The 9,821-nt window shown below is 49.6% G+C and overlaps 1 pseudogene; it reads left to right on the plus strand.

The window, feature by feature from the left end:
- Positions 1–3,579: 3,579 nt before the first annotated feature.
- On the plus strand, positions 3,580–8,215 carry LOC116537470 (annotated as a pseudogene).
- Positions 8,216–9,821: the final 1,606 nt, after the last annotated feature.

Consider the following 9,821-nt stretch of genomic DNA (forward strand, 5'->3'; position numbering starts at 1 on the left):
AGGTGCTTTGTGATGGCAGTGGCTGAGTCTCCCCACCCCCCACACCTACCCCCCAGTCCCAACCCGCTCCCCCACCCCTGACGCGGTTCATTTCAGACTGTTTGGCCCTGTGAGGATGCGGTCACAGAGGGCCAAGGAGGCTCCGTATGAGCCACAGGGATGGGTGTGCAGTGCTGCCTCCTCCTCGGGCGCCAGAACACAGGTTCCAGGCAGGTGAGCTGAGAGCCGCTAGGCCATGTCCCCTCGGCCTCCTGCTCAGCCACCTTCTGGGTGAATCGGTCCAGCCCAAGCCCCTCTCCCCAACCTCCCCTTCAGCTTCTCTCCCTGCCTGCTTTTATAAGGCACACTTCATTCAATGCCATAACAAAATAATGAGTGACCCCGGGGAGACGAGGCACAGACGGCCACTGTGCGGAAGGTGCCTCCACAGCCCCGGGAGGTGGCTCACTCTGTACAGTTCTCCGGAGGCCATGCTTGTATCTGACTGTGACTGGGCTGAAGCATGGTGTTTGCATAACGGCTAGTAGCATGGTTTTTATTTCTTACACATTCATGGCTCACAGTGTAGCTATTCTCCCTATGAGCAACCCGTCTGTGTTCCTAAGTGCGGCTCCCTGTCGGTCCGTGTCCCTGTAGCATGGATCCAGTCTGAAAGGTGAGGACAAGTGGAAACCCCTGAGCTGAGCTCGCCCGCTGGGACACGTCTCCTTCCCGCGTCACCTTCTGGTTTAGGGAGTGCCCCGGTCAGCCCTGAAGTGTTCCCTACAACATTTTCTGAAATTGTGCAGAAAACCAGATCTCGTTTAAAAAAAAGAAAAAAATAACTTGTAGGAAGACAGAGAGGTGCTATGGGTACAATTTTTAATAAAAACATTATTTTGTTCCTTAAGTGCTTGTGGTTTTCTTCAAGTGTGGATGGAGTGACTTGGGAGGCCTTAGGAACCTTCTCGAATTCTAAGGTTGTAAATATGAACCACTGGGACTTCACCCGAAGATGAACCACTTCCTTCACCCCAGTATTGTACTGGACCCCTCTGCCTTCCCCCCACACACCCTTACCTTTATCAGAGCCCATCCTGTTGACATGCAGGTGTGTACAGGCAGCGAGCATCCCCCCGACTGGAGCTGAGGTCGAAGTGAAAACCACTTCACACCCTTGCAGGGTGGCCTGAGGCAGGCAGCTCAGAGCCTGAGCCAGGGAGACCTTCCGCCTGAACCAGCAGCATTCCCAGGGCCAGCCCAACTCCACCCACCACCTGGCTGGACCACCAGAGACGTCACAGGTGCCCAGAAGGGGAAGAACAGCTCAGAGACAAACTTTGCCTTGGGGTGGGGGAAGCGGACCTGTAAGCAAGATGGCCTTCCCCTCCTAAGGGGTCTGGCCACACCATAGTTTGTCAGGCTTCAGGTGTGCTTTGGGAATGAGATGAGGCCATTTCCCTTCCCTTTTGGAAGTGGGATATTCCTTGTTTCTTTCCTTTTAAGAGACAGGATCTCACCCTATTTCCCAGGATGGAGTGCAACGGTATAATCATAGCTCACTGCAATGCTAGTCTCCTGGGCTTGAGTGATCCTCCAGCCTCAGCCTCCCTAAGTGCTGGGACTACAGGGTGCCTGCAGCGGAATTTTCAAAGGCATCTGCCAATCACCCAGGGAACCCTGGGCTTCTGTGAAACGCAGGGCCCCTGCGGCTGCAGTGCCAGGCCACCAGCACGGCTGCCCCCTTATTACCCGCAGGCTTTAGGGTCTCAGTGGCCCAGGAATGTTAGAAATCTCAGTGTCCAGGCCACACCTAGGCCAGTTAAATCAGAGTCTCTGGGGATTTGGTGCAGACATCCGATTTGTTTTGAAAGCTCCCCAAGTGATTGCAATGCAGCAAGGAAGCCATGCTGCTGGAGGAGGGGCTGGGGAGGAGCCAGGGTTCTGACCTTGAAGAAAGGGCTGGGGTTCTGGCCTTGCCAACATTGCCCTTTTGCTCCGGAAGCAGTCACTGCCACTGATAAGCCCCAGGTAAAAGCTTTCATTTTCTCACCATGGCCAGCCTACATCCTACCACAAATCTGCACATTTTCCACCATCGCCAATATTTCAGAAGTTGCAGCTGCTGTGGGGAAGATTGACATTTACTGAACGCATGCCATGTGCCAGATGGTATTCTGTGCTCTTGTTAGTCCACAGAACTCCCTCCAGGACCCTGTGAGGTGGGTACGGTGGGGGTCCCATTTTGTAGATGAGGAAACGCACCCAGAGTGGTGAAGCCATCTGCCCAGGGGTAGCCAGCTGGTCAGGGACAGATCAGCTCTGAACCTGGGCAGATCGAGGCTCCAGAGCCTGGTCCCTAGGTCTGACCACCGCACAGCACTGCCTCCCACGAGGCTGTCTGCAGTCACCCTCAGATCTGTGGGAGGAGGCAGGCACCTCTCCCTACAGCTTGGAGCCTGGTGTCATTACTGCGATTTCTCGGGCTGAATACACGTGCTGCTCAGAAGACTTTATTTTCCCCACATCATCCTCTCCTATTATAAAGAGAAAGTGCATAAGGACAGGTTGTGCAAAGCCCCATCATTGCTACTATTGTTGAAAAGTTCATGGGAGAAAGGTTTAAATGCAACTGGTTAGCCCAGAGAAAAGAACTGCCCTGTCTTGTTGGATGAAGATTAGATAAGAATACCTCCACAAGGCCGAGTGCCGTGGCTCACGCCTGTAATCCCAGCACTTTAGGAGGCCGAGGCAGGTGGATCACAAGGTCAGGAGATTGAGACCATCCTGGCCAACATGGTGAAACCTTAACTCTACTAAAATACAGGGCAGGACTCTCCTGTGTGCCCTGGTTTATACCACAGCCAGGCAAGACCCACAGTGCAAAAAAAAATGGCAGACCAAGACGTGGCTCTGAGGTGGGCGACGAGGTCTTTCCATGCTTCTCAAGAAAATCAAAATTCCGCACAGTTCTGCCAGTGTCTGTTAAACACGCAGTTAGGTTTTAGAGGTTTGGTCTTTGTCAGGAAGTGGAACCATGTGCAGAAACTTTATTTGGGAGCCACAGAAGCCTTTGCAAACCTTCCGATGAAGCAGCCTGTTTTTCTGAAATGGTTGGCTCGCCGGATGCTTGTTTTAAAAGGATTCAAGCATGTCTGTGGATTTGCACAAGCACCTCAGGGTTTGCCACAAATTCTTTCCCTTTAATGGCTCAAGTCAGTTAACAGCCAGCATGGGTGAAAATTCCAAGCTGTGAATTCTGGACTCTGTGGTCTTAAAACGTCCTGCTTCTCCTCAGATAAGACAATATTCTGTAGTCATTAAGCAAACCACTATATTATGGGGCTAAATCGCATCCAGACTCAAATATTTTAATTACAAAAAAAGCCATATTTCTGAGGCATTTTGAAAATGCATCCGTGTCTGTGGGATTCTCCAGCTGCCAACCGATAGACTTGGCCTGCAGACCTGGTGGGTCCAGAGAGCCCCATGGGGTCCCCAAAGGGAGGCCGAGAAGCGAATCCCATTCCCCTGGTGGAGCCCCAGGTTTGCAGGGATGGGCCCCTCTCCTCTCTCTGTCTTACGGAACGTTTTGCAAGGATGTTGGGTGCCAGAGAATTGGAGAGTCTGGGACTCGCTTGCCGCAGAGGTAGGTATGGCAGAAACCTGGTGGAGATCCAGCAAGTCCCTTGGAAGGTCTCCAAAGGCATCTCTCTTGGAGACAGGGCCACTCAGCCTCCCAGCGGGCCCCCTGCAGAGCCCCCAGCACAGGTGTGGCCTGGCCTGGGCTCCCTCACTGCACCCTCTCCCACCCATTGCACCTACTTTCTCCACCAGTGATGTCTTTCCCTTTTCTGCACTTCCTGCTCAGCCCATGCTCAGTCCCTTCCTCAGGAACCACCCCTTCCCACCCCCAACGGTTCCAGCCAGCCTGGTCCCCCCCATCCTCAACCACCCACTGTCTCAGGAAGGCCACACCCTAGGACCTTGTTCCTTCATGACTTTTGCATCCTCCCCATGACCAGGCCATGAGTCCCGTGAGCTTACAGTTTGTCCTTTCTTCCTTGTTTGCACACCCCAATACCAACTCTGATGTACAATCCCCACACACTGGGTGCTTCAGGGAGATGGCAGCACGTCGGATGCTACCTGCCTTGCACCTGCCTGTAACCAAACTCTGGGCCCATGGTTGGGGCACAGCAATCTCCAAGTCATACCATTAAGTGCAAAATAAGCATGCTTCCATTTGTGCATGAGTGTATATATATATGTGTATGTGGGTTGCATATGTGTATACACCATGCATGCAGGGTGGACACAGATGTGCACCCCTTAAACCCCTGTCGAGAAAGGGCATAATACCATGTTGCAGAGAAGGCCTCCAGTGCCTTCAGGATTTGCCTCAGCTACAGAGAGTTGCCTTACCCAAGGACTCATTCTTTCAGGAGCATCCACATCTCTGGCTGATGGAAGCGGGCATATCAAGGAAGGCCTGGCCATTTTAGCTGGACAGGGAATAACTCTGGTAGGACACATTTACCCTGAAGCTCCCAGGGAGTTGGGCCAAGGCTCTGCCAGGCCCACAGCATGGCTGAACTCTGCCCAATACTGTCCTTCCTCCCTCCATAAGTGTGGACCCTGATGCAAACCCTGCATGCCACATTCCCTCTGAGGGCCACTTTTATACACCTGCTCTGTAACACATGGAAAGGGCTGCCATAGAACCAGGCCAGTCACTTTCAGGGAACTCCTCTTCCCTGGACTTGTCTGACCTGCCAGTGAGGCCAGCAGTCCTGGATTTTGGGGATCTGCTGAAATGTCTGCCACACGTGCAAAGTCATATGAGAAAGGAAATGTCTTCATAGTACACTACATGGCTCAGTCGTGGGTGGTATTTAAATAGCTATTATATGTTGAATTTTGTGTATTGATTTGTTCACAAATTGTGATATAACTCTGTTGGGAAGTGAGGGAGGGCAATGTTTCTAATGTTTGTGAACAGGGTGAAGGCTAAGACTTACAATTCCTGACTGAGGAGTCATAAACTGCAAAAAAAAAAAAATGATCAAAAATGATCAAAGTCACAGCACAAGCACAATACTTAGAAAGATGAGGGCCAGGCACCGTGGCTTACTCCTGTAATCCCAGCACTTTGAGAGGCCCAGGTGGGCAGATCACGAGGTCAGGAGTTTGAGACCAGCCTGGCCAACATGGTGAAACCCCATTTCTACTAAAAACACAAAAATTACCCAAGCATGATGGCACATGCCTGTAGTCCCAGCCACTGTGGAGGCTGAGGCAGGAGAATTGCTTAAACCCAGGGGGCAGAGGCTGCAATGAGCCAAGATGGTGCCACTACACTCTAGCCTGGGTGACAGAGCAAGACTCTATCTCAAAAAAAGAAAGAAAGAAAGATGAGGATAAATACAAGATTGAGTAGTTACAGGAATTGGAAGTGCCAGCCTAGGATGCAGAGTCAGGGCTGCAGGGCTGTGGCAGGGTAAGCAGACCTGGAGCAGCGACCGCACAAGCGACCGTCAGCTTTTATGACATGTTTTCTTATACTGTTTGACTTCCACATATGTTACTTTCATTTAAAAATAATTAAAAGGGAAAGAAAGCAGGCATTGTGTTGTTTTTCATTATGTAAGACTTGAAACAACTTATATGTCCATCTGAAGGGGATTTAGAAAATGAACTATGCTACTCCACACATGGGAACCCAGGCAGCTGTTTAATAGAATGAGGCGGGCCAGGCACGGTGGCTCACGCCTGTAATCCCAGCACTTTGGGAGGCCGAGGCAGACAGATCACCTGAGGTCGGCAGATCGAGACCATCCTGGCTAACACAGTGAAACCCCATCTCTACTAAAAATATAAAAAATTAGCCAGGCGTGGTGGCTCACACCTGTAGTCCCAGCTACTCGGGAGGCTGAGGAAGGAGAATCGCTTGAACCCAGGAGGCAGAGTTTGCAGTGAGCCAGGATTGTACCACTGCACTCCAGCCTGGGTGATAGAGAGATCTCAAAAAAAAAGGAATGAAATGGGATTACATGCATGAAGACAGCTATCTCCATATGTGTGTGTAAACACACATACATATGCTAGAAAGAGTAGAAACTATCTCTGGAAAGATGGACAAGAAATTGGTAACAGGGGTTGCCTCTAGAAAGAAGAATGAAGGGAAAGGAGCCAGAGTGGGGACTGGCCTTCACATTGCTTGCATTTCTCACCTTGGACATGTGTTATTCTTCCCAATAAAAAGGAGAGAACCTGAGATGCCCAGGCATCCAGGCTGGGGGGCCACCCTCACCAGCACTCAGTGCCTGTCTTCTCTTGACCTCCTAGGCAACGGGCACAGTCCTCAGCTGGAGAGAACAAGCCGCTTCCTAGCTATGTGGTCTTGGGAAAAATCACATCCCTCTCTAATTATTTTCCTTTCCATAATAGAACACTAGGTTTTTAAAATTTTATTTTATTATTATTATACTTTAAGTTCTGAGATATCTGTGCAGAACGTGCAGGTTCGTTACATATGTATATGCATGCCATGGGGGTTTGCTGCACCCATCAACCCGCCATCAACATTAGGTATTTCTCTTAATGTTATCCTTCCCCTGCCCCCTCACCCTCCCAGCAGGCCCCAGTATGTGATGTTTCTCTCCTTCTCCTCGCTGTGTCCATGTGTTCTCATTGTTCAACTCTCACTTATGAGTGAGAATATGCAGTGCTTGGTTTTCTGTTCTTGTGTTAGTTTGCTAAGAATGATGGTTTCCAGCTTCATCAATTTCCCTGCAAAGGACATGAGCTCATCCTTTTTTATGGCTGTATAGTATTCCATGGTGTATATGTGCCACATTTTCTTTATCCAGTCTATCATTGATGGGCATTTGGGTTGGTTCCAAGTCTTTGCTATTGTGAACAGTGCTGCAATAAACATGTGCATGTGTCTATATAATAGAATGATTTATAATCCTTTGGGTATATAACCAGTAATGGGATTGCTGGGTCAAATGGTATTTCTGGTTCTAGATCCTTGAGGAATTGCCACACTGTCTTCCACAATGGTTGAACTAATTTACACTCCCACCAACAGTGTGAAAGCGTTCCTATTTCTTCACATCCTCTCCAGCATCTTTTGTTTCCTGACTTTAATGATCGCCATTCTAACTGGTGTGAGATGGTATCTCATTGTGGTTTTGATTTGCATTTCTCTACTGACCAGTGATGATGAGCTTTTTTTCATGTTTGTTGGCCACATAAATGTTTTCTTTTCATTTTGAGGCTTACATGGAAAGTTAGTGGGAAAGCAGTGTGAAGATGCCAAAGATATATTAGCATTTGTTAGTTTATTCCTGTTGTCACCATTGCTTCCACCACCACCATCTCAGGGAACTTCAGGTAAGAAACAGGGTCCACCAGTCAATGTGTGAACCGTCCCACCCTGGCCTCCCAGGTGTTCACGGGAAAACCAGGGACAAAAGACCAGGACACCTGCCGTCACGAGTAGGTCAGAAATGACCCAACCCAACCACTCCAAGGTTTCACCATCAACCCATTCATACAGGTGGGGTTTTAAGTAAATGAAAAAAATAGCCCATCTTAAAAACAAAATTTATAACCCATCTTTCTGAGCTTCCAGGTCCTGAGTCAGAGACACCTGGTAAGAGACTGTGGGAGGGACGAACACTTCGGGACTCAATGCTGAAGTATCCAGAGAGTCACCAGCCCAGGATATTTGGGGGACTCTTGGAGAGTGATGCAAGAAGTGAATCCCCCAAACCAGCACCACACTGGGGCTCCCAGAGACCATTTCATAGGTTTGGTGACATATGGCCTGTGGACCCCATCCTAGAACCAGAGAGGACAGTGATCTTTTTTCCCGGGTTGCCCAAGATGCCAGGAGGGTCTTGGCTCTACAGACCCAGCCTAAATCCTATTTCAAGAGCATCTCTGTGACCAAGATCACCAAGCCAGATGGGAGAGTGGAGGAGTGCGGGACTGCGGTGGACAGTGAGGGCCGGACAGAGGCCACGATAACCCAATATGAAGCAGATAGCAGTCCTAGGGTGATCCAGAATCACCAGGACCTCCAGCCCTGGATGATGCCTTCTCCATCCTGGACTTATTCCTAGGAAGTTGGTTCTGGTTGGTTCCAGTCCTGGTAGCCTTGTTAACTAACCCTCAGAGGCCTTCGAGTCCTTTCCACCTCCCACCCATTGCCCACCATCGATGAGCTTAGCTTCCCCTCTTGCCACCTCAGGGGCTTGGATATGTGGAATAGTGAATTGCGGGTATGTCAGTTTTTGTCACTCACCCAAACTGACCAATAAAACCTTTATTTATGCTATTAAAAAAAAAAAAAAAAGACCAAAAAGACCACATGCTGGGTGCACGGCCCTGGAGTCAGTAGCCCAAGCGGGAAATGCCGGACGAGCCCACTGCGCGGCCATCAGGGAAGCGAGGGCTCGTTCCCGATTCCACCTCCCTCCTAAGTGAAGATTTCCATCCCTGGGGAGGAGGCAGCCCCCTGTATCGGTGTTAACCATCCCACACTGAAGATGGACTGCAGTCAGCATTTCATTTGCCGGCAACTTAGGATCTTTTGGATAAGAAATTGTACCTTGGGTCAGTCCCATCTCCCATTCAGAATGATCTGTACTGGAAAGTGTCATGCATTTTAAAAATATATTTTGTAGTTTCAGAAATATTTATTTATATATAATCTTTATAAATGTATTTATTAATTTATAATATTTGTAACGCTTGACTTAAAAGCTTAGCCAGCTAAAGCCCATCTTCCACACCCGCAACCCTGCATCCCATCCTCTGTGTTCCTTTCTGAGTAGCCTCTAATTCTGATTGTCTTTTGTCACTTCCAGGACAATCCCCACTAAATCTGGCTCTGGATGTTCTGTTGCCTTCCAAATGAATCAGATTCCAGCTCAGACTAAAACTGGAAACCCACTGGAATCTCAATTAGACCACAAAGAATCTTCGTGGCTCTTAGCAGAGATTATTGCAAAACATGATTAAGGGCATGAGGAAGCACGTGTTAGCGGAGTCGGAGGTTGAGGTGGTCAGAGCGTTCGCCCAATGCCCCTGTCTGCTGTCAGGGAGGTTGTTTAACCAAATCTACCACCAGCCAATTTGTCTGCCCTCTGTTGACAAGCTGTTCCCATCTAGCCAACGGGCAGAGAAATTCATCCCCATGGCTGGGCTGAGGAAATAGCCAGTTGAGGCAGGTTGAGCCAGAGGCAGCGAAACCAAAGACACTACAGGATGTCAGGGATCAAGAGGGTTGTGGGACTGTGACTGTGTCCCCTAGAGGCAGGCTGTGAACGGCTGTCTTCCCAATGTATGTGCGGGAAGCTCAATTCTGCATCAGATGCTGTCAGAACCCTGCTCCTTCTCTCACTTGCACGAGCTGATGATGTGTTGTGTGCAGTACTCACGTAGATGACCTATTTACATTTTTCTAAATCAAAATGCACCTGTTGGTTTCTGCTTCCTGGAGTCTTATACTCTGTTTCCATGAGCCTCTTACAACCTGGCCGGCCCATTCCCCTGGGGGGGCTCTCTCAGCCTGTGCCACAGGCTGTGGCTCTTTATAAAAAATAAAGTCTCCTTTCCAAATGTCTGGATCTTGTGATTTTTAACACTTGCCTATTGCAGGGTGGTGTGGGGGGCAGGTGGTTCCCACCTCTATCAGGGGCTTAATTGGAGATGGGAGGGAACGGAGCTTCCCCTGGGATCTGGGGGCCAGGGATGCTGGATGGGGTGAGGAGAAGGGGTGGGAAAGAAGCAACTGCTGTAGGAAGAGGAGGAATCTCAGGGCCTGG

Source organism: Sapajus apella, unplaced genomic scaffold, assembly GCF_009761245.1.
Source record: "Sapajus apella isolate SASKATOON/1434 unplaced genomic scaffold, GSC_monkey_1.0 scaffold110, whole genome shotgun sequence".
NCBI classification, from domain to species: Eukaryota; Metazoa; Chordata; class Mammalia; order Primates; family Cebidae; genus Sapajus; species Sapajus apella.